Source organism: Pseudoliparis swirei, chromosome 7 (genome assembly GCF_029220125.1).
Source record: "Pseudoliparis swirei isolate HS2019 ecotype Mariana Trench chromosome 7, NWPU_hadal_v1, whole genome shotgun sequence".
Taxonomy (NCBI): domain Eukaryota; kingdom Metazoa; phylum Chordata; class Actinopteri; order Perciformes; family Liparidae; genus Pseudoliparis; species Pseudoliparis swirei.
The window spans coordinates 7,642,828-7,668,232 of record NC_079394.1 but is presented as its reverse complement, the minus strand read 5'-3'; the positions used below and the strand labels follow the sequence as shown (position 1 = coordinate 7,668,232).

The window sequence follows — 25,405 nt, the reverse complement described above, 5'->3', positions numbered from 1 at the left end:
AAAATCATTGTCCAGGGTGGTACTAATATTGTAAATACAGACTCAATTGTGCCCAGAATGTGGTTACATGGTATGATTGGGGTCACACAGAGTGCTGCAGGAATGTCATATTTGTATAGGCCAACCAGGAAGTTGGCATTGAACTCGTTCCCTACATCAAATCTAAAAGTAAAAGTATATGAAACTTTCACATTTTGTTAAGCAAGATAATTGTCACAAATATACGTTTGTGATTTTTGAAGCGTGGGTGCACTTGGCAGAAGGAAAAATGAATCATCAGTCTATATCTACTGACGCATTGTATGTCTTAGGACAACAGGTTAGAATCCAGTGAGGTCCGACTATCATTATGATGCCATTCATTTATTAAACAACAGCTCTGATGTTGCACTAGTTTGTTCCAAAGACTGATTATTTGAACATAAAATCCATCCTTCTTTCTTCGAAGAAGAAGACTTCAATGACTCTGTTGTACTCAATATTGGTAATCCAATTGATTCTGAAGGCCTTGTTAGCCCCTGGCAACACACGATGGCTGAATATGATTGGATAAAAGATCTAACATAAAGACCAGCCCTCAAATCTCAACCAAGAGGTGAAATTAAGAGAATAACGAAATAATTGAATACATATTTGTGGGAAAATATATTTAGAAAAAAATATATATTCTGATGATGTTTAGGCCAGCAGAGAAGGCCTTGCTGGCCCTGACGGCCCGCCACTGTTAGAATCTCTTAATCTTGTGTTTACCACAGACCTCATTTCAACCATCAAACTAAAAATCCATTTAAAAAAACATTGATTTTGAGACTCGGTGCTCTTAATACTGTACGTTTTTATGTGTTCTTCTATTATTTCATAAATATGCACATTTGTAGAATATGCTTTATTTTTACATTTGTGTAATTGTGACTCATCCGAAGGTGGGTGATTATGCTCACTCGAGTCCCCCTGAATTAGATTGGTGCCTGGCTGGAATTAAAGGCCAACGATGGCCGCCAGCGTTTCTATGACAGACAGACAGAGGAGCTGACGGACAAGCCGGCCACTCGCAGTGTCAGAAGAGCGGTCGTGAGCTGCGCTGTGGCTGGAGTGTTGTTATTGCATCCCTCTATCACCCTCTTTGCTTCCTTGTGAATTGCTCCTTTTGTCTCCGTTGGGCCCTCGTGTTCATCAGAGCCTGTTGTTCAGTGGTGAAACATTCTTTCGAAGAACTCGCTGTCGACTGTAAAGTTCAGACTCCTACCTCTTGCTGCCTTCGAGATGCTGTCCTCTCTGAGGTTTTGTTCCCAGTAGATGCTTTGGGACGAGTGTGAGGGTCAAGTGTTCCTGAGAGGCCAATTTGGGACGACTCGCCCAGCTGACACAACTTTTTCGACAATGAAACATTTTGTTTTCTGGGTCATTTCCTTGAACTGCATCGCCCTCTCTCTCCTTTTAACTCTATTTCTGTTTTTTTGTTGGATGTCTTAGGTATCACACAGCTTTCAAGTGAAACGAAAGTCACCTCGGGAAAGTCCTGTAAATATGCCGAATATAGGAAAAATCGGAGTGAATAAACATCCAATATATTTGATCTATTTTTGGGCATCCACAAAAGAAGCCACAGAGCTCTATCTACATGTACAAGCTTGAAGTGGAGTCTAACAGTGATGTCGTACAGCACAATATCGCACCAGGCCACTTACCAGTGTATGAATATTTAACTTGCACTTCTTTAGAGAGTAAAAGAAGAACCAGAAAATGGGCGCTAAATAAAGAGGCTTCCCTTTACTACGTGAAGTTTTTATGATGGCCTTGAGTTCATATTAATTTACTGTGTCAGACATCCAGTTTATCAATTAGTCTGTGATGACGTATTATTAGGTGACTGGAGCTATTGCAGTCTGCAGTAATTTAATCAGCAGGCTTGTATTGCACTTGCAGTTTGGACTTCAGCTGAACTTCAGGATCAGGTTGCAGACTTAAGCTGCAGTTTCAGAACTCTGTGGAGAGAGGTCCGTCTATTTCACCACCTCTGCTACGGTCCGGAGAGACTTGTGGAGACCTGCGGAGACAGAACCTTACCATTTGTCACCTGCTGCTTGTGTGGACATGAGGGAACTAGACTTTAAGGCTTGCACCGTCTCTGTGTGGGAGAAGGTAAGGTCAGGCCAGCGGGAGCGCTGTGGAAAATGTAACCTTTGTACAGTGTGGGTGAGAAAATACTAAAGAAATAGAAAAGTTCAAGTAAGGGGATTGAATTGTGTCCCGTTTGATGTTTTCGCAAGGGGGCAAGTAGCCCGTTTCGGCCCCCGTCGGAGACGTCTCTGACAGGGTCTTGAGCAAATGGTCTTTCATGAAAGGAACTGCTGGAATCGTACGGCTGTTATGGTTGAAAAGACTCCTTTTTCCTTATAGTCTATTATATCATTGATAACAAGTTATACTTTATATAATTTCTCTTTTCCAATTCAGTTAATTTCATTCCTTTTTATGTAAAGTGTTACTGTGAACCATCATTTAGCCTTGTATCATGCCTAATAAAGCCTGATATGACTGTAGAATGAGATGGCGACAAGTCCTTCCAGTGGAGTCCTTCAGGACTTTCCTTAATGCCCCTTGAAATTCCTTTAGAAATAAGCATCACTTTATTACAAAAAAAACAGTAAGGGCAGATTCCTCCTGAAGAAACTGGATGTTGTCTTAATTTTCAGTTTTTCTTAAAATTATTTTGTTGACTATGATGGCTGCCACTAGCGTTTATTTACATTTTTAATTTAGCAGCTAATCTTTTTTGATTAATCATTTATTCTTTGTGTCTATAAAACATCAAACGTTGCAAAAAATTGACCATCAAAAGATGGATAAAATATCTCATCTTTATTTTATGGCAGTCCCCAATATCCAAAACATTAGATCTGCAGTAATATAGAACAGAGAAAAAAAGCAATTTTTTAATGTTACAATTACTAATCATCAATTGTTGCTGATTATTTGCTGTCAATCAGCTAATCAGTGAATATAAAGTTTCCGTTCTGAAAATGTGTTTTTAAATTAATTTATTTTTTACAAAATGTTTTCTGGAGAACATTTAATATCTATCCTACTCTCTGTCTCACACCTTGCGTCATACCTTCTACAGTTGTGTGTGCAGGCCCTTCTTCATTACAGTAACTTGAGCATGATGGAATGTCACCCATAAAACATTTAGCTTCGGCTTTGGCCCAACATTGTCTGGCGCTCTCACCATTCAATAGGCTACATTGGAGCTGCTGTTGTTGTTGTTGCATAACAACAGGATAGCATATTCATGTTCCTGCTAGGAATCCTTTATCTGCTCTTGTTTAATATTTGCTTAGTATTTAAACCCCATTGAAGAGCAGGGAGGGTTGTATTTCCTTGCTGCATTGCTGCCATAAGCACTGCCTTCGACCTAAAGAATGCCTCTCCCCTCTTTCTCTCTGCACTGATGATGACTCACACTCCAACACACCCTGCAGAAGTCTCCTCTCATGCACCAGAGAGAGAGAGAGAGAGAGAGAGAGAGAGAGAGAGGGAGATCATGTGGCTCTAACACACACACACACACTACATGTTCATGTGTCCTGATACCTGCTCTGTGTTTCTGTTTATAGAAATACCTGTACTCATCATTATTTCCTCTGGTTACCTGGCGCGGTTGAAATGAGGCTGCATGTGTTCGTACGGCTAAAGCCTTTAAGTCTATTTTGCATTTATTTGGGCAGTAGGTTTTGCTTATCTGCAACCAAAGTGCTTCATCTTCCAAAGAGGAGAAATCACAAAAAGGCAAATCATTTTATCGGAGGGAGGCGAGCCTCAGATCAAAGCATTAGCAAACATTATATCCATTAAGAGTTTGGTGCAAAGGTGCCATTTATAGATCGTCCTTGTGATCCTCTGACCGTAGTCTGCCCTCCAGTGAAGGAGCTAATATTGTGTGACATTTGCAGTGATGCTGAAGTCCAGCCTGCACGTGCTGTAGTGCCGTAGGTCCGCTGCCCTGAGGTTTCTGTTCTCTGGAAATAGAAAAAGAGCAAAGAGTCAGAGCGTGATGAAGGGCCATATATGTGCAGCAGAAAACACAACAAGCCTGTCTGCAGCCATTTCCTAACATACGGCCCCACAGGCTGAGAATTACATAACAGATCTGCAAAAGTTGCTCATGCTGATTCTTAATTGCTTCTGTTGGGTCATTGTATGGGAATGCGGCTGCGTGGCCTTGTGTGGAGCACGCGTGTCAGGTTGGATCACAGTCTCAGTGAGATGTGAGCTGTCTCAGATTCAGAGTGGTTCGCCCTGCAATGGGTTGCTCTCCTCGTGTTTACCATGCCCCCTTGTTCAGCTCTCAGGACTGTCGTTGGAAAAAAATGTTTTATCGCTCCCCTCTCGTGCCACCCTGGATTTGACTGCCACTCTGTTTTTTTCTATTACGAATGTGCTATTTTTAGCGCACTGTGTCAAAACACGGCTGTCTCATCCTGTGTATGTATTTGCTCACTGATATAACCTCCCTTCCCCAGAAGGCTTGAGTGGTCTCTTCAGCTACATGTGCTGAAGCCCTGTTTGCTGTGCTACACACTGCATGTAGACCCATTACGCAATCCTGTGCATCAGCCGTGGGGCCGCCGGGCCAGAATGGCAGCCAGCTACCAATCACTTTCCCTCTTTTCCTCCCTCTCTCTTCTCTGTCTGTCTGTTTTGTTACTTTTTTTGGTTAATAGTTTTTTAAGGTTAAGGAGAATGCATGGTGCACAGATTTGTTCGTATACCAAATCATAGCAGTCTATGTTTTTTGGATTCGGTGAAAGCTGTGGATCGCCTCTGGCATTCAGTGTGGTGCTCTCTCGGTGTACTGGAGTGTGAAGGCAGGTCAGTAGGGGCCAGCGGAAGAGGAGAGGGTGATCTGTCCTATGTTGTCAGTGGGCTTCCTGTGTGCTCTGCCTCATCTTAATGTAAAGTAAAGGGTTGCATTTTCAAAAGTATCGGGCATAGTCTGCACTACTCAGCGTGCATCAGGTTTAGCAGAGCCTTGAATGTGCCTTGAATTCCTAATATGCCGTCTACTGATAATGATATGTAACATGAAGATCATAATCATATTCTCATAAGAAACCACATTGCTACCAGGGAAGATGTGTGTGTGTCTGTGTGTGCACATAAGTTTCCTGTATGTGGGCGGAAATTCAAAATGATACTTCATTGTCTTTGTAATCATATTGTGATGAAAACATGAATCAATAGATGGTGATAGACAATTTCGTCATGTACATTGATAAAAACAAGCACATGAAAATACTCAGTACTCTTAATTGGTCAATTTTTTAATTCATAAAACTGTGCAAAAAACATGTGGTCATCTATTTATTGAATTACCAGAAAACAATCTATATCGTGATATATATCGTTAATGAGATATAAAACGACCTATACCGAGATGGAAGATTTTGACCATATCGCCCAGTAACTGTATGTTTACTACACTAAGACCAGTGAGTTGGTGTAAACAATAGAAATATTGAAATACTGTATATATAAGCATACAAACTCATTTCCAATAATGTTACTATTCCTTTAATTAGAGTAGTAAATACTATAAAGTTCTCTGTTATTTTCCGCAGTTTCAGAAACACACATCACAAGAAATATGACATTTAAAGAGAGAAAAACAGGAAAATGATGTCTCCGAAATGAAAAGCTCATGATGTTCTATTCAAGTCCACACGGTGTCGAGTGTGTCTGCTTTGACATGACCTTACACCAGCAGAACCTCAGATATCAACATTGAGCTGAGACACTATTAAGGTGCTAAATGAGCCTCAGACAGATATTTGAAGTCATTTAGAGTTTTAATTGAATGAGCTGGGATATCAGAAAAGTAATGTCACGCTCTCTTTCACAAACAAACACGCACACACACATACACACACACACACACACACACACACAGTGTATCTTATTTGCTTTGGTAGACATGGAGACATTCTGTGTGATAGGAGTCGTTTAAGAGTCTACAGAAAACCATTGACGGGGTTTGTATTCTGGGTGGGGATCTCAGCACGGGGAAGTTCTGCTTCAACTTGTCTGTAAAAACCTTTTGCAGAACAGCATCTCTTCATTTTCAAACTTTTGCTTTGCCAGCACAAACGCCAAGGCAACTGCTGAGAGCAGTGAAACATTTGCTGAAGTGTTCTCAGTGGAAAGATAATCAGCGAAGCTCCTGGGTTGCACAGAGGGTAGAATACGGCTTATATTGCAACGTGTATTCCCTGTTTGTACTGGACTGTGCTTTGATAGAAGCAACTATTGAAAACGACACTGTCTTTGCTGTCACTGTATGCAGCAAGCTATTCAGCAGGATGATACAGTGTCGGTCAAGACACACTAGCTGGTGTGTTACTGTATGAGGCCTCATTAAAGTTATTTGTAGTCAGTTCCAGTGAGCATAAAGTGCTGGGATCAGTAAAATGTTGGCCCTGTTTTCCCTCCAAAGCAACGTCACGAGTCTCCGCTGAGTGGAGGCAGGATAAATTGATGGTGCTACAGTAGTGTCCTTCCTGAGAACCACAGGCAGGCACACACACACACACACACACACACACACACACACACACATACATATTTCACACTGCTCAATGCTCCTTGTAAAAATAGCAGTGCAGTGAATTAGATCTGGGAATGGAGAAATGTCTATTGCGACTGTTACTAAGTCAGTAAGCCATTTGTCTCGCCCTGTCTCCAATCCAGTCGTCTGTTTTGGACCTTTCTGAGTACATTTTTCTAAAAGATAAATGTTCAATTGGAGTTCTCTTTTTGTCACGCTGAATGTTCAAATTGGAGTCCAGAGTGTTGGAAATGGAGAGGCCAATGATTGACAGGTCGAAGTGTTGTTCTTCAGCTGTTTATCCTCTCCCCTGTGAGCAGGAATCAAAGTCTTGACATCTCCTCTCTGATCACCGCATAAGGACAAGCCAGCGTATCGACAATCAGGCCTCGTGCTGCAGCAGCCATCTAGTCCAGGCTGTTGTTTATATGCTAATAATGGACTCCGTCAAACACGCATGACGGCTCACTTTCTGTTATACCGCTGGTTGTGCACGGCGGGCTTCAAATTAATCTTAACTCCAATTTAGTTTGACAAAAAAACCTCCGGATCTTTTGACAGCAGCCTTTGTCATCTGTCACTGTTGAGACTCCGCCCACTCCTCCTCTCTACCTCCATCTGCCTGATGGATCGTGGAGGTCTCCATCGTGGAATATGCCTACTATGAACTATTCATACACTCTGTCATATTCATTGAATGTATTTAAACTCTAGATCTGTCCTTCTGTACACATGACATCTATTGCACCTGTCCATCCTGGAGAGGGATCCTCCTCTGTTGCTCTCCTGAAGGTTTCTTCCCTTTTTCCCCCCTGAAGGGTTATTTGGGAGTTTTTCCTGGTCCGATGTGAGGTTTTGGGGCAGGGATGTCTATGTGTACAAATTGTAAAGCACTCTGAGACAAATTTGTAATTTGTGAAATTGGGCTATACAAATAAACTGAATTGAATTGAATTGAATCTGTGAGATCACGATAACGGCAACATTTACTCTACCAGCAAAATGTCTGCTGATCACAAAATGTAGCTTACTGTGGCGCAGGCTGAAGCGAAATTAGTTTAAGATTTGTAGTCCTCCTTTACGCCCTGGAGTTGCAGGGCTCTTTGCTGTACAAATAAGTAATGTGTTGTCAATTGAGCCTCAGAGATGCCTCCTCATTTGTCCCAAGCTAATTTGTCACTGTGACCACGTTTCTGAAGGACAATGTTCTGACTCCCGTGTATTTGTTTACTACTTTAACTTTATGTTCTTCACGTATTCAAATAAAAATTGGAAATACCATAAAGGATACTTTGCATATTTAAATAATGTTTTGCCATACTAAAGGTCATCATTCTATCAATGGGACCGTCGGTCTATCAGTTGGACTGCCCACCCCTTTGGTCCAGACTGAACAATCTGATCAACTACTATTGGATGCTTTGTCTTTTTGGCTCGCATTAGCATTTAGCACAGCAACACACAGCCATGAGCATGGCTGTGGACTCCTATTCTTACAGATGCCATATGGTATCAATGTATACTGCTGTTGAATTAAATAACTTGCCTGCACAAAAAGAGGCACACATACACACACGTACACTTGTACTGCAAACTTTATGATAATAATAGAGCTCATTCAAATGTGCCTGTATCCATCGCTGTCATTATTCAGTTTCTTCATCATGTCTACTTCTATGATTTGGCACTTGGACGCTGAAGGCAGCAAGTCCTCGCTCAGATAATGACCAGTAATTGAGTGTCTTGTAAATGTGCAGTGATGGTTAGTGTCCCCCAGATGGGCTGCAAAGGTGTCTGTTTCTGTTGTGATTGTGCCAGACTCCCTATGGGGTGAGAGCCTCACTCTTTATCTCCTCCTGGGTACCACCTGTCTTCCATTACTGGACACAAGATCTCTTCACCCACTCCCTAATGTGAAAACCTCTCACATCAGAACCTGTCTGGCTTTGCTGAAGCCAAAAGCCAAGTCTGTCACCTCATAGTGATCAATTCACTGACAGGCATGCTCACTCGCACGTTTACACACAGATAATCTTCGACACCAGACCACGTACAACCTTCCTCTCCATTTTTCTTTCTCTGGCACTAAAGACCTATTAATGGACACTGCTGTGGGGCCAGACTGACAGCAGCTCTTGGCAAGCATTGCAGAGAGGGCTGAGGGAGATCTGTTTCAGCCTGGTGCCGAGGTTCAGGTTTTAAAAAACAAGGATCCGCCTGAATGAAAAATGGAAACAATCCTATGTCCGAAATACTCCAGCTCTTGACTGTTTACAGCAGTATTGTACAAACTATATTTTTCCAACATTATGTACGCCTTTGACAAAGGATATAACATTTAGGGTGTACTCATTATATTGGTGTTGCAATCTGGAGAGCCAACTAATTGGTCTGCAGCAGTTGAAGTGTAGTTAATGAATGGGAAAGCAATAGAGAGCAGTTCCCTACATCCAGCACAGCTCCTCCCTGCAGGATGGAGCAGCATACGTCTGTGGCTCTGGCTGAGGATCAAAGCGGGAGACAGGCCACCTCAGCTGGTGACAGCACCATCTCCTTTACCAGCCTGAGCTCACTGTCTCACTTAGCGGCAGCCAGTGATGAATTCATCTTGCGAAGAGTTTATCATTGCATTCTTTTGAATTTAGCTTCAATCTAAGGCAACGAAAAGGCATGTACCATCAAAGCTTGAGTTGGTGTGTGAAGACTGTGTGTCAGATTCTGCTGCACTAATGCTATGAATTACAAAATCACAATAGCATCGACACAGAGCTTTTATTATTGTCAAATACAGTCGAGCGTAGGTGGTAATCCAGTGGGTGGAAGATGGAGTCCCTGTGCTACTGTTATTCTTCAATCAGTTCACACATTACAGATTTAGATGGAGTTATTGGACATAATTCTCGCAGCTTAAACGGTTCCATTCGTGGCAGGCTGCACCAGTTCAGAGCTGAAGGACCGCTGTACCTTATAACTATCCATCTTAGTCTACCTTGACATTTCATAGGTCAGTGATTTTGCATTACCAGAGACTTTGGGATAACACTAGATCAGAACAAATAGGACAGCATGTAATATTTTGTTATAATCAGCTTATCTGGTCGGGGCCCAAGTGTGCAGACAAACAGGCAGCCTGGTTCGATGTGAATTAATTTGATCATGGCAGGTTTGTGATATTCTATTTCTCTGTTGGCTTCTGACTGAGGGGGGCACAGATGTGAGAGCACAACTCCCCGTACACAGGGAGTGAGTGCTTCTGGCAAAGTAGGCAGCATGAAGGCGAATACGGCTTCTCCTTTTACTTATTTGAGTTGTGCGACCAAAACATGGCTGTTTCTGATATGTCTGGTTGAGCTTTTAATCTGTTTTTACTTTCCAGTAATTTATACTGAATGCTGTGTATCCTTTGTATTCAAGTATGGTGTAATCTATACATCCTCCTGCAGTCAAAGCAACACTACAAACTCATTATGGTCCAGACACACAGGGGCTTTAACATTGGATCCTTTTAGTTCAACCTAATCAAATATATCCTCACTGCTTCATTTCCTTTTTGTGTGCCTATAGCCATTCAACTTTTAGAAAAGTATTGCAAAGTATAAAACTAAACTTATTGTATCGCAAAATTCTTTAAATATTTGTCTGACAATTGTTAACCCCGCTGGTCTGCTATGTCCCTGTTCTGTCATCTTAAAGGCTTCTTCAGGCGCCGGAGTGGCTGAGTGGGCGGGATGGGGCTTGGTTGGCTGCTGGGGAATGGGCTACAGGTGGTCAGTATGGAAGGGTGTAGTTGTTGGTGAAGGATTGCAACTGTGGTTTGGAAAGTGTATTGCAGATGAAGAGCATCAATCGTGGGTGTGGTGACAACGGTGCCGTTACCATGGCAACGATGACGTTACCATGGCAACGGTGACGATACCATGACAACGGTGACGTTACCATGACAACGGTGCCGTATGACACTGTCACGCCATCAGAACCGCCTAGTAATCTAAAAGAGTATGTAAACGGGTTCCGGCATCGTTTGTACTCCGCTGGGGAGATGGCTAAAGAAAAGTTGTCGTCTGCACAGGGAAAAATGAAACGGTTGTATGATCGGAAAACCGAGCAGCGCGGGTTTAGTCCTGGAGATCAGGTCCTTGCTTTGTTTCCAATAGTTAAGTCACCATTTCAAGCTAAATTTACTGGCCCTTTTACTGTACTGCGGCAAGTGTCTGACCAAAATTATGTCCTTTCCACGCCGAAGCGTAGGAAAGCAACTCAACTCTGCCATGTCAATATGTTGAAACCGTACTATGCTCGCGAGTCCAGACCTCTCAGCAGCAGCGGCTGTTGAGAGTCAGTTCCCTGCACTGGAGGATGATGGGGTTACCGCACCAGATGAAAGCTTGTTGCGGGGGCGACTGAAGAACGCTGAAACGTTGCGTAATCTTGATTCTTTGCTTGTTCATTTGTCTGCGGAAAGAAGTGCTGAGTTGTCTGCTCTTATTCACAGCTATCCATGCTTGTTTGGTGATACACCAAGCCAAACTCATCTAATCGAGCATGACATAGATGTAGCCGACGCGCAGCCCATCCGTCAGCGTTTTTACCGTGTGTCCGAAGAGAAGCGCAAGGTAATGGACACAGAAATTAAATACATGCTCGAAAATGGCATCGCAGAACCCTCATCTTCGAGCTGGGCGTCACCTTGTTTGCTTGTTGAAAAGTCTGACAAAAGTCCTAGGTTTTGTACAGATTATCGAAAAGTAAATACAGTTACCAAGCCTGATGCCTATCCACTGCCTCGGATCGAAGATTGCATTGATCAGGTTGGTTCTGCGAAATTTGTAAGTAAATTTGATCTACTGAAAGGTTACTGGCAGGTTCCACTGTCTCAGAGGGCAAAAGAAATCTCTGCCTTTATCACACCCAACGGTTTGTTCACTTACAACTTTGGACTGCGGAATGCACCCTCAACATTCCAGCGCCTCATGAACATGGTGGTGTCAGGGCTGGAGGGTTGTGCGGTGTATTTGGATGACGTTGTAATTTACAGCAAAACATGGGAAGAACATTTGGCTCGTATAAAAAAATTGTTTGACCGTCTGAGTGGTGCGCGTCTAACGGTAAAGCTGGCAAAATGTGAGTTTGCCAAGGCCACTGTCATTTACCTTGGTGAAGTTGTAGGACAGTGGACGGTGTGTGCAGTCCAGGCCAAAGTGAGGGCCATTGAGAAATATCCAGTTCCCACCACGAAAAAAGAACTTCAGCGTTTCCTTGGTCTCGTCGGGTACTATCGCAGCTTCTGTAAAAACTTTTCGACTGTGGTAGCCCCTCTGACTGATTTGCTGAAAGGAAAAGCTCGATTTGTATGGTCAGCCGTGTGTAAGCAGGCTTTTGACAATGTTAAGTCTGTTTTGTGTTCACCTCCTGTTCTCGCAGCTCCTTGCATGGATCAACCTTTTAAACTGCAGGTGAATGCAAGTGATGTGGGGGCAGGGGCGGTGCTGTTCCAGACGGATGGTAGGGGTGTGGATCGTCCCGTGAGTTTCTACTCAAAAAAGTTCAACTCATTTCAGTTTAACTACTCGGTGATTGAAAAAGAGACCCTGGCACTCATCTGGGCCTTACAGCATGTTGAGGTTTATGTCGGCTCTAGTGTTCCTCTGGTTGCGTACACGGATCATAATCCCATAACTTTTTTGCACTCAGTACATTGCCCAAATCGCAGGTTGATGGGATGGATGTTGTATCTGCAAGCTTATTGTTTGGACATTCGTCACATCAAAGGCTCTGAGAATGTTGTGGCCGATGCCTTATCTAGAGCTCCTAGCTCTTAAAACACATTTAACATTGTATCTAAATAATAATTTTTTCACAAAATGTAAGTATATAGTGGTTGTTAAATCTGACAATAGTGTGCAGTATACAGGTATATTAAGCGTACTTACAGACACAGTTTATTTATTACATATACATTTAAAATGGCAAATCAATTTATTCATCAGCTTTGTAGACACTGGAAGCTTGTTTTACATTTACAGAAGAGTAACATGTAATTTAATCATATACACCTTATTACATTGTACACATTCGGTATATGTGGCCAACAGAGAGGCCTCTGCGCCCCACAAGTACCTTGATTTCCTGTGTGTACAGTTGCATTGTATTCGTGGGTCTTGATTCATGGTTCCTTTGTTCTCCTGTGTTTGCTCCCCTGCTCAGTTTCCTATGTTGACACCGTCTCCTGAGGGTTGATCACTCTATCCGGACCGCTCAGAGAGTCGTCGATCATCTCGGTGGCTCATCTACCTGCACGGCTACGAGCCCCTCTGATGAGGCTGAGCCAGCCGTGAAGCTGTGGTCTCAGTGTTGTCTGTATAATTTTGCCCTGCAGGGTCTCACACTATCAAATGTGAATCTGGCCAAAGTAATTGATTGTGTAGGAACTATAAAAAAAAATTGGGCTGCATCACAGTTTTTGGGTCGAAAAAGAAAGTGCAAGGAAAAAAAAGGTATGTTTTTAGTAGCACTTGTTTGTGAGTGATAATCCAGCCTGGCAGTGGACTCTTTTCTGAAAAAACACATATAGGGAGCATTTGTGGTATTTTCTGTATTGTTTTAAGAATAGATGGTAGAATAATAGTTGAATCTGAAAAACGGCCAGTTTTTGCAGAAATGTTTACGGGAATGAAAAACCTGCAAGCGTTTGAAGGTTTTTCAGGCTTTGCTTGAATTTGCAATAACTCTAATTAATACTGAAATATGGATGCTTGAATGCTCTCCTGGCATGATTTTCTCCTGGTTTTAGAGTATTCAGTGTGTGTGTGTGTGCGTGTGTGTCTATGTGACTCAGCTAGCTATGAACCTCTGAAGTTCTGTAGATCTCTGGACAGGAAGTTGATCCCCGACGTCTACAGTCTAAATATTTAAAATAAACACATCCCCTCGCCCTGTGTACTGTGAGGTTGAGACCAGCTTTCTCTAGACAACAGTCACAATAAAAGCTGCAGAGGGGATGCATGTTGAGCTGTCTTTTGTTACACAGCATTTACTGAGGTACCATGAAAGATGAAGGTTACCATGTAAACCGATTCACAGTCTGCCGAAGCTTGGCCAGCTCCTCCAGCCGAGGATGAGTAAGCCTCCGTGTCTGTCTGAGTGGGCAACAGCAGCGGGCTTCCAGCATTTGCTTGGTTGCAGCAGTAATCATCAGATATTCTCTCTGTGGACCTTTGGTCAGTGAAATGCTTTCAGCTGCCAACACTTATTTTCTGATCACACAGTAGTTTTATGAACGTTTATTATAGAATCCGGTATTGTCGTAATGAATAGATATCAGAGCACTGAACGTCGCCCTCCTCTATCTGTCTGTTGGGGCTGCATGAGTCATTGTTTGGTTTCCATTAGTGTAACACCCTGTTCTGTGTCTCCTGTGTCTCCTCTGTATCTCCTCTGTCTTAATTGTTTAATTCCCTTCACCTGCCCTCAGCCACTCTTGTCTCGTTACTGTCTGATGTTGTACACCTGTTCCCCCCCCCCTATATATTGTGTCAGTCTTTCCCTTGTCTGCTGTCGGATTGTCGTCTATAGGTCCGTGTCCTTTTCCCGTCGTCCTGTCCGTGTTCCTGGTTCTGCCTGTTGACCCTGCCTGCCCTGAACCTGGAATCTCTGCCTGCCCCTTTTGGACCTTGTTTTTTTGTGAACTGTTTTGCCTCATTAAAAAGTGTTTTTTTTGTTATTCATATTGCGTCCAGCCTGTCACTCTGCGCCTGAGTCTCACCCCGTCACAAGAACCTGACAATTAGGTCTCGTCTGTCGGATTATGATATTTACAGTCTTTTTTCTGGATTCTTTCACACACACTGAGGTTGCTCTTTCAAATTAGCCTCCTCAAACAAACTTACATTTCGTATATCCTCGTTTGTGTTCCTCTCCTGCCCCTCCCTTTTCATCACTCTTTGTATTACAAAGGCCTCTCTAGTAGCAGTTCCTCTTTCAGTTTTTTTCTCTTTAGTTTTCTCCTCATCATTATCATTCATTCACTTCTCCCCTGCTGTGCCCCCTTTCTTCTCTCCTCTGCCCTTTGTGCTCTAATCTTAAAACTCACAAGACATCAGCAGCCAGGTAGTGTAGCGTCCGGTTGCTCAGACCTCTGCGATAGTGGCAGCTTAATTCCTGATTCTGCTGCACAACAATTCTTGTGGATCCTGCTAGGGAGATAGAATGTGAAAGAAAAAAAGAGAGAGAAATATGCCGAGGAAGTGGAATCCAGACTAGGCGACTCCTTTTGCCACTGCTGCATGATGTTTAATATGCCTGATGGAGGACGCCTTGCCGAGGTCTTACACCCAGGACAAAATGCTGCAGAGCTGAGGAGCTTAGACACTAAATCCTGCCTCCAGTCCATTTTTCATTGAGCCCATTCCCTCTTTTTGATTTGCATTCACATCTCGGTCTCACATCTCCCTGCTTTTACGTTCGTATCACATGATCATGCATTCATTCACTATAAATCTTTTCCCTTTCACCTCATGCTTCACCCTCTTCATCTCTGCTCTTTTACATTACATTACATTACATTACATTACATGTCATTTAGCAGACGCTTTTATCCAAAGCGACTTACAATAAGTGCATTTCAACCTAGAGTATAAACTAAGAACAACAAGAATACAGGAAGTAACATTTCTTCAACATAGTCGAACTACAAAAGTACCATAAGTAAGTGCTATTTAAGTGCCACTGAAGTGCAAATCTGTGTTTTAATCCAGATATAGTCGGAAAAGGTGTGTTGCTCTTGTTCTCTCTGTCTGTGTGGACGGATGTAGTTGTTGACCTCCTGGATTTACTCTTGTTTTTCCTGTAAATGTGTCATTCAGCAGTCAGTCTGCATGTAGCTGTGCATACACACGCATACACACTACACACACACACACACACATACACGCAGATGCACTCTTGCAGGCGGCAGGCGAGTACAGTATTAGTGGAGTGCAAGCATCTGTGCCTGCGCACACAGACTTAAGCTGTAGGGGTTATGTAATTTACACTGCCATTTCAAATGATCTGAAATCACAAGTGTTCGCTGTGCTGCACCAGATGACTGTGTGTCTGGGCCAGCAGCATCTGCAGTGTAGTCTTATACTACACGGTGCGAAGTGAAACTCATCATTGGGTTTTGATTAATAGAAGGAAATCCTCCCTGACAACACTCAACATTGGACGTATTTCCTCCAGCCTCCTTAATGGCCTTTCCTTTGGCTTCGCTGGGGAAAAGCACCAAACACACAATAATAAGAAAAAGTGTCTCGGGACAATTTATATCTCGGGGAGCTCTGCTGACATTTTGAGAGGCAACACATTAGCTGTAAAGCTGCAGTATGTGCAACAGTCAGAGGGGATGTACTGTTTTTTCCAAGCACAACTTCTTCCAGTAAAAAGTCAAGTGTCTATTCTTTTGGGTGGCCATCAGTTTTATTATAATGTAACTCAGTTGAGCTGTAGGACACGATATGCCTGCAGATATATTCAATGATTAGTATTCAGAGTCATAATTAGATGTGAAGTTAACCTAAAAGACTTTGCATGAAAAACAGAGGCTCCTTAAAACTGTGGGGGCGGCTGTAGCTCAGTGGGGTAAGAGGGCCGTCCTGCAACCCCAAGGTTGTAGGTTCGATCCCCGCTCTCCCCATTAGTTGCAAGTCGAAGTGTCCTTGAGCAAGGCACTGAACCCCCAGTTGCTTCCCGGGCGCATCACTGCAGCCCACTGCTCCTTAATAACTAACGATGGGTTAAATGCAGAGAACTAATTTCCCCTTGGGGATTAATAAAAGTGTATATTGTATATTAAAAACTGATCCTGGACCGGGTCTTACTCCTGTGCATGTCTGTCTATATTTGATATCTCCATCAGATATCTTCTGTTCCCTGGTAGAAAACGTTAGCAGTTTTTGTTTTACTCAGCCATAGGCAGGATTAATACCCATCATTACGCATCATGCATATTCAACACGAGGGATGAAAGAGCGAGAGTAATGAGGTTACCCCTGCTCGCCAGAGATTATACACAGAGCTTTCCCAACGACAAAAGATTAGAAGACCGAACGACGAGAATAGGACGGGGAAAGCCTTCTGTGTTAATTAGTCATTGCATAAATGTTACCGTAGCATGTGCACCTCATTTCATCAGGATGTTGTGGTGCATTAAACTCACAGTGGAGAGTCAGCAGCAACAAACATCATTTAAGTAAACCGTGTATTCGCCACATGCTACCGTTGTTGTCCTCGGGGAACTCTCCATGGTGCTGAACATCAATATGGCTGCGTTCAGACTCGCAGCTGAGGCTCGCCTTTTTTCAGTTGCTTTGTTTAAAAAAAACATTTGCTAACTTCTATCGCTTGATTTAGTGCAAGTAAAGTACATGATGATTAATAGTCAAGCCAGCGTTTGAGTTTTGTGAGCTAAAAAAGTAAGTTGAAGCAAATAGTTATCCGGGTAGTGACTTTGTGCACAAGGGTCCTGTCGAACATACGATCGTTTTTTTATTGACAGAAGAAAAAATACAAACTAGGATAGGAATCTACAGCCATGCGTGTGTCGATGTGAGACTGCACAGAAATGTGGTGTTTTGAGATAAATGTTGAGCACGACATGGAAAAATGAGAGGACCATCAAATGTATAATAATACATTTATTGTATATATCGTAAATAATATATCGTCAATTTGTTGTTGAGAAATCGCACAGGTTCAGTGAAAAGCTGACCTTGTGGTAGCTTTCGACAGAAATTCTGTAGATCCTCTCAATTAGTATTATACATGAATACCATCAGGGAATGGCTGTGCAAACTGTACACTTCTTTTTAGATATTTCAGTCTGGGCCAAAGTGGACCGACCGACCAGCAGACCGACCGACCTGCATTGCATTAGAGCCATGAAGCTCGCACGGCAAAAAAACACAACAGTTATTAAACAAACGATCGGAAAACTAATCTGATAAAAACTAGATTATTTTAATTGCAGATCAATGTTTCAATCATTTATTTTCAATATAATGATGTAAATATAAATAAAAGGGTATGCAGTACAAGTTCCCAGAGTCCCAGGTCACGCCTCAATGTGCGTCTACCTTGAATGGCCTGAAACCTCAAAATATGAATTTTGCAATGATAAAATCTGAGAAAAGTTGCAATTCCTCTTATTTTAACTAAATACATCATCATTGTGTTTCATTCATGTTTTGTTAACTTAATTACCACATATTTTCAAATTGGTAAAAAAACAAGTAGATTAATTTTACATTATCCTACAGTACTTGTGTCTTTATATCAGCTTTAAAAAATATAAGCTTTATGGAGACCTTGTACCACACACTAAACTCAATCAAAGATACAGAAACAGTGACATGTGAAATTTCTTCTGCTTATACGAAAATACACAAGAGAAATGGTGTAGATCGCTGTGTACGCACCTCTCTTGTACATTTGCTTGCATTAGTGCCACAGAGGCACGAATGGTAGATCCAGCCTGAGGGGATGGTCTTCCTCATCTGTCTTCATCTGCTGTGCAGTAAACGCCTCTTCACTTATACAGGAGCTCATTACTCACAATGGCAGCCATTTGAATCTTTTATCAGAGGGATTTTTAATTGAACATTGGCAAATGTGCTCCAAACAAATGTGCCTCAGCAACAGTGAGAACTACGCGTTGGTGTGCGTGTGTGTGAGTGTCTGAGTCAAATATCCATCGTGTGCATCGCGGCCGTCTGGTTCTGACGACTGTACACATTCGATACCAGCCCACATGGGAGATGGCCAGCTGTCTGAGGAGGCTCTGTGTGATTCACCCAAATAAAATCATTGAACATGATTTAACATCAACATGGTAGAGACTATATTGTGTTGATGTAGATTATATTCAACACGTCAAAGCTTTTTCACTCTTTTCATAGTTTTGAACATTGCATTAATCTGTGCTCCTGTTGGCTCTATAGTTAAGAACTGTGGTGTTAGTAATGTAATAGAAACCACAGCTACAGACAGCTGCAGTGGCTAACATCACTCCCAGCTGAATAAGTAAAGGAATCATCTCTCAAGCGTGAATATTAATCTGTAACATCAGCAGTGATTTCCCATTTATAATAGAGACAACGACAACAAACTGGAAGCTGTAACTTTGCTTTTTCGACTTTCGGTTGTGCAGTTTTATCAAAAGAAATGTGTAAGACTCCACCACATTGTTGCAAAGTAACTTTACTTGTATTAATGTCATGCTTAACTGTAACTTTTCCCCTTGTTTGAAACAAATGACAAAATATAAAACAAATATTAATACATTTTACTTCTGAAACCTATGCACCTATATCTGAACGCGTCATCCAAATGTAAAATGTTTACTTTAAAACACATTTATGTCACACATCGATCCTTCAATCCGTCTAGAACTACGAGAGAGAATACTAACACACATACAGTGGAGAAGAATCCCTGCTGGACCAGCAACGACAGATAAGAGGTCAAAGATTTAATCATACCAACTGTCACTTGACTGGGATGAAACGGCAAAAGGTTGCAGACCTCAAGAAGGTCGAAGCTTGTGCTTCTTCCTCCCGTTCATCTTCCTCGCTGATCCTGTTGCTAACCGTCTTACAGAGTCGACACTCGCAGGTCGAGAGGGGAACCAGCTCTGATGTCTTCATTTGAAAGGATTATATATATATATATATATCAGGCACGTGCACAGACATTTTGGGGGGCAGGTGCTCAAACCAAAAAAAAGGGCACCCAATGCCAAAAAAAAATTCTGACAGAGTTGAAGCATAAGCAGCAATACACTGATGATGCTGTCCTCGACCTGCATTTCCTCTGGGCAGCATCAGACTGCTATCTTACATTTTCTTTATGAATAAAGATGAATTATTAGATAGCAACAACAGAACAAGCGTTCTGATTGGCTAATGGGCATCATGCCAGCTACGTATTGCCCTCCTCGCTGGTCTGATACGGATCCGTATTGCCCTATTATGTCATTTTCAAAATGAGCGATATTGATAGACATCAACAGCCAAGAGCAGTGGTCCTCAACGGAATAAGAATTCTCTCCTCTCTCCCTCTCTCTATTCTCTAAACATAAGTAACGTCAGTAAACAGCTGGACGAGGCTTTGAAATCACGGAGTTTTTGTTTGTTTATTTTTTTAGGAAACGTCGGACCAGTTGTGACGTCATGTTTTCAGCAGCGCTAATGTTGTGGTTGATTTTTCACAAAACAACGTTAGGGGACAAACACCGTTATGACCTGTGTGTCTGGTGCTGCGGGTCAGAGGAGAAGGAGGTGCACCCGTTCGGTGGCGCGAGAAGCACTGCGGGGAGGAGGAAGTGGAGGAGGAGGCGCGCGGGAGGGAGGGGGCGAGCGAGCGCCGGGGGTCAGCGAAATTCTCAATCTCACAAGAACTCAAATAAATGCCCCGTCGGATATTAAAACACATTTGGGGGGACTTGATGACAGAAAGAGTAACTTTTATTCTTAAATACGGATGAATAAAAAAAAAGTGTCTCCAGCAAAAAGGGCACTTTACTCATCCAGGGCAAAGGGGCTGGTGCTTGAGCACCACTAGGGCTCTATCTGTGCACGTGCCTGATATATATATATATATATATATATATAGCTTGTTTGACTTTGTATATATATATGACTTTGTATATATATATATATATATATATACAAAGTCAAAACAAGCTGTGAGTGTTTCTCTGATAAAGTGCAGATTCAAGCATTCCTTCCATGCAGCATGTATTGTGTGCCCTGGGATTCTGGTACCTCCGCTTATTTTAGTCTTGTTCAGGGACGTTTGTGTGTGTGTGTGTGTGTGTGTGTGTGTGTGTGTGTGTGTTTGTGTGTGTGTGTGCTGGTAGCACACCCTGACACAGATAAAATCCTATTTATTCTCTACGCTAATCTTGGAACATCCAGCTGCACTTTCACTCCCAACCGTAGCGATGCTGCTCCTTGTTCAGAGAGCTCAGTCTGCTGATAAACAGAAGACCCGGTTGGTGATGTAACAATGTCGTGTATGTTGTGCTTTAAGAGCAGTGCATAAGTTCAATAAATGGCTATAAAGAAGGCGTGTATTCTCTGTTTAAATAGGTTTACCCTTCACTCCTGAACGCGTAGAGTAAAGTGACATATGGATGTGGCATCTCCGGAGCAGGGCAGAGCACACAGGCAGCTTCGATGAGGAGATCCCATTTCTAGCTGTCGCCCTTGTTCTTCCTCTGAGAAGTCAGCGGTGGTGAATTCTCTGAAGTCATCCTCCGTGGAAACTGTGGCAGACTGAAGTCATGTTCTGGTTCCTTGTGAAGAAAGCTCAACTACTTTTCAACCTCCTGTCTGTTTTCCGACGGCGAAAGCGTTTTGTAATATCTATTTGATTATCTCTGGAAATCTCTATGTTGCTCACGCACACATGCGTTAACACACCTACATACTGCCGAAGAAAGGAATGCTCCTTCTTTCTCCGCCTTGTTTCTCTGAAGAAGCTTCTGTTTCCTGATAAATCATAGCAGCTGTCCTCTGATTTTTTATCCCCTCCCCAGGAGACTGAGATCAGCACCAGAAGGAAAGAGTGTGAAGCACTTGAGGCGGAGGTGAAGAAAAAGAATCAAACATGTCAGACTTTGGTAAGTGCTCCAAAAATATACCCCGGCCTCTGAGCGATAGGACAGGTGCTAAATTGATTTGTACCTGAGAGCCTTGCCTGCTATCATCACACACAGACGCCCCCTGAGAAACAGAGTGGCGGTCTCCTGTAACGACAGCTTGGTTCTCAGGCGGTGACGACGGAAATTGAAAAAATGGGAGCAGTTAACTTGAGAGTTGTAGTATCTGTGGGTGAGGTTTTGTAAGTCCGTTTCACATCCGTTACATTAGCATGCACAATATTGAATGAGAGATATGTGATTTGCAGCAGTAAGTGTCTGCAGTGTGTGTGTGATCATGCACAAACGTATAACAACTATAGTACTATGATGTATTCAATGATACCTCTGAGTACATCAGTGGTATTCTCAGGCGATATTGGTTTATTGCGCTTGTATACACAAAGTTCATGGAGCTAAAGGAGCGAAAGGTCAGTGATATCTGTCTTGCATTTTCACGAGGTGTTTGGTGCCTTTTTAAAGGACATTTTCTTACAGTGCCCCATAATTGTCATCCTGTCTGCTGGAGAGATCATTCAAATCCAATAGTATCCAAATGTTAGTTATCAGAACGTACACTGACCGACTAGCAAGTTGAAAGGTACTTTGAGGAGGTTTGGATCGCTAGTGGTGCTGGAGTGCAATGTGTTGCTGGGCGGGTTCCCTGTATTTGTTGTGTGTGCTCAGCACACAGGTTTGGCATTGTGCATGATGGCTGCAGTTGAGTCAACAGTGTCCCATTGAAGATAATAAAAAAAGAAGACTGGAAGGTGGTGTAAATGATGCTGATATATATCATGTATGGTGGAAATGCATCTCTTTGATCATGTTCAGAGTTTATTGCAGACTCAGTGACGTGAGGGCCATCAGTGACAGTGTGTTGTTGGTTTGGGTTGTTAAACACTGTGACTGTGTTGATGTTTGTGTTTAGAAGAGTTTAGTTTGCCTGCAATGATGCAATGTGGGCAGGTAACAATCCAAATGACGGTGTGTATCCAACTTTTATTGTGAAGTGTTGCTGAGTATTTGAAGTTGGAACCATGCCAAGTTACTGACAGTGGCATTTATTACCTTGCTATATTGTTTTTATTTGAGGCGGGAAGCACATCGTACCTTGAATAAAAGGAGTCATCAGCCTCTATCCATCTCTCATATAAGGAGAACATCAGAGTTAAAAAACAGCCCAAATAAAGCTCATGGGGGTTTTGGTCTCAGGGGTTTTACCTGAAGTCCCATGAAGCACAATAAGTCATCATTTTGTAAAATGGTACAACAAAATGAAGCGCTCTGCTCAGCTTCTGTTAAAGTTTATCCTGAGAGAGAATGACATCTTACTGCTGCGATGTTTCAGTAGTCGCTCTCAAAGTGGAGTCCCTCTGGACTCCGGCAACATGTTAAAGTTCGGGAGTTCCATTTCAGGTGAATTCACTAGAACTGTAAAGAATTTGTAAGTGTAGACATCTGTTGTTTGGGAGGTATATAAAAACAATGCAAGGAGTTGTATGACTAATTAATATCAATGTTAAACCCTACATAAATAGTAAGTTTCTCACAGGAATATTATTCTTGTGCATGGTTAGGCCAGTAGTGTCAGGGCTACGTCACAGGTAGCGAGGTGCAGGAGCTCATGCGCAGAGGAATTGAGGACTTAGTGTGGATTAACACAAAGGTGCTCTTTAATGAGGCAAACGTTTCCAGACAAAAAACAACAAAGTCCAAAGAGGGGCAGGCAGAGAATCGGGGTTCAGGGCAGGCAGGCAGGCAGGGTCAGATACGACAGACAGGACGACGGAAAAAAGACAACAATCCAGCAACAGACAAGGGAAAGAGTGGCACAATATATAGGGGGGAAAACAGGTGTACGACATGGAAACAGGTGTATGACATGAGACATTAACGAGACGAGAGTGGCTGAGGGCAGGTGCAGGGAATGACACAATCAAGGAGACAGAGGAGACACAGTAGACACAGAGAAGACACAGTAGACACAGAGAAGACACAGAGTACACACAGAACAGAACCTTACAAGTAGTTTCTCATTCATCCTGCCACGCAGTCCTCTCACGCACACTTACTCTTAGTTCCCTGCAGTCATTGTCTGGAGCCGTCAGTCATGTAATCAGCAGCTCTCTTCAGCTGGTCACATCTATCCACGGCAGCGACACGCCTCCATTGTTAGCCTATCGTCTTGCTGCTGTATCTTTTAAACAAGATTGAAGACTACCTTGAGTGCGTTCCTGCTGCTGTTACACCTCCCCTCCCCTCCACCTCCCCATCACTGCCGAGTCTTCACAGATTCATCTTTCCATCAGCCTCAGCACTCCGTCGTCCAATATATCTTGCCGCTGCTCAGGCAAAAATACTTTATGATCACACGCCATCTGTTAAAATAAGCAGTTATCTTTGATTCGTTCACTTGTCTCTCCTGATTGGAACAACCTGTAGACGCAGAAGTAGGCACAGAGTAGTGCGGATGGCCTGAGGGTTTTTCCTCTGAAAGGAGCTGGAGGGGTTCAACAATAATTTAAATGGCACTGTTTGATCCGAGACTATTTTACCTCATTCCCACATGGCCCCAAGCCCTCTTCTTTAGATGAGATGTCTTTGTGTGTGGCTCGCTGCCACAAATAAACACTCCATAAGGAGAGTTTTCTTTGCTACTCTCCTCTCACGTTCCCTGCCCACAGCAGCACTTCCCTCCTTGCCCATTGTCAGCCTGCTGAGTCCAGTGGACGCTACCTGAAGGAAAAACTGTCCCCAAATGGTGAGACACAAACACAGACAAGACCAATGAACACTATTGTGAGGAGATGGCAGTAATGTCTCTCCTTGTTTTGTCTTTACTGGCTTACCGCTCCGTCTCTCTTCTGTTTTTATTCCTCTTAGGTGAAGTAAAGAGTGCACATACAGAATTAGGTGCAGCTGTTAGCGACTGGTGGATGTTATACACTGTCAGTATAGAGGAATATATAGATTAGTTGTTCTTACAATTCCAGCAGCTGCAGTCTCCTCATAGTGAGCTCAGTTGTATATAAACACTGAGTGAGAGTGAGTGACAGTAAACTCTGCCATAACCATCTGGAACCTCCACCTTCCTGGGCGTCGAGGAGTAGGCCTCTGCTATACATTTAAGGACAGTTACCATGGCCACAAACATCTGCTGTGCCAACATCGCTCGAATATGTATCGGTGCAAGTCAAAGATTAACGTTGAGACAGTAGGCAGACTCAACAAGTCCAAAGACTGGACTGTGGAGCTGTGCTCTCACGTTTCGCTCAATAGCCGGTGTCCAATGCCTGCATTTGCGCTTAGCTTTCATTATTCTGTACGTGCAATAGCAAAAATGTCAGAAATCAATTTCATGATTGACTCTTTCCGCTTCATTATTTTCTTCTTTTTTCCCCTTCATTTTACACAGAACAGTACATTCAGATATGTATCCTCTATGTGCTGCACCTCTTTGGGATGGCCTTGTACTGAATGTTTGTGTTTTTTTTGTTTTTATTTTGACTATTTTGTGCAATGCTAATGGGGAACTTAATCTTGAACGACAAAGGAGCACATGCCCTGTGTGAGGGAACTGCAGTAAGAGCTACACTCCACGGCTAAAGTACATTTAAACTGTACACTTTAAAACTGTTGAAATACATGTTGGGCACATTGTTAGTCACCAAATGTATTTATAAAAGGTTTACACCTTTATAATATTCCTCTTGAAGCAGCCAGGATTCAGAAGGGCGAGGTTTTGAATATGTATTAATTTAGTCCCCAGATCTGATGTTCTGAATAAAGAGTCAGGCTGAAAAGGTTTAGATGAACATTTGTGCAACAGCGGTAGGAATCATCGTTTATACTGAACAAGAGCAAATTATGCTGCTTACACTGAGGATACAGAGCAGAGAGTAAGTGAAATGCTTTACTCCTGTGTTAAGTGGCCAAGTTGATTCATCTGTCAGGCTTGTTGAAATTAAACACGGCAGTCCAGGCTGAGTCAGATCATGTCTGGAGTGACCCTTGTTCTCTGCCCCTGGTCTAATAATGGTGTGTTAATCATGAAACTATCCTGGCCCACAACATATCTAAAGACTGTTTATCTCAACACAATCCTGTGTTGTGGATTGTAT

The 25,405-nt window shown here is 42.7% G+C and overlaps 1 protein-coding gene across 6 annotated transcripts in view; it reads left to right on the top strand.

The window, feature by feature from the left end:
• rimbp2b (RIMS binding protein 2b) overlaps nucleotides 1-25,405 on the top strand; it is a 76,680-nt gene that overhangs the window by 15,259 nt on the left and 36,016 nt on the right. For all 6 annotated transcript variants that reach the window (XM_056418415.1, XM_056418420.1, XM_056418418.1 and 3 more), the window contains exon 3: nucleotides 21,180-21,263. The gene's annotated coding sequence lies outside the window, so the exon portion shown is untranslated. The remainder of the gene's footprint in view (nucleotides 1-21,179; nucleotides 21,264-25,405) is intronic.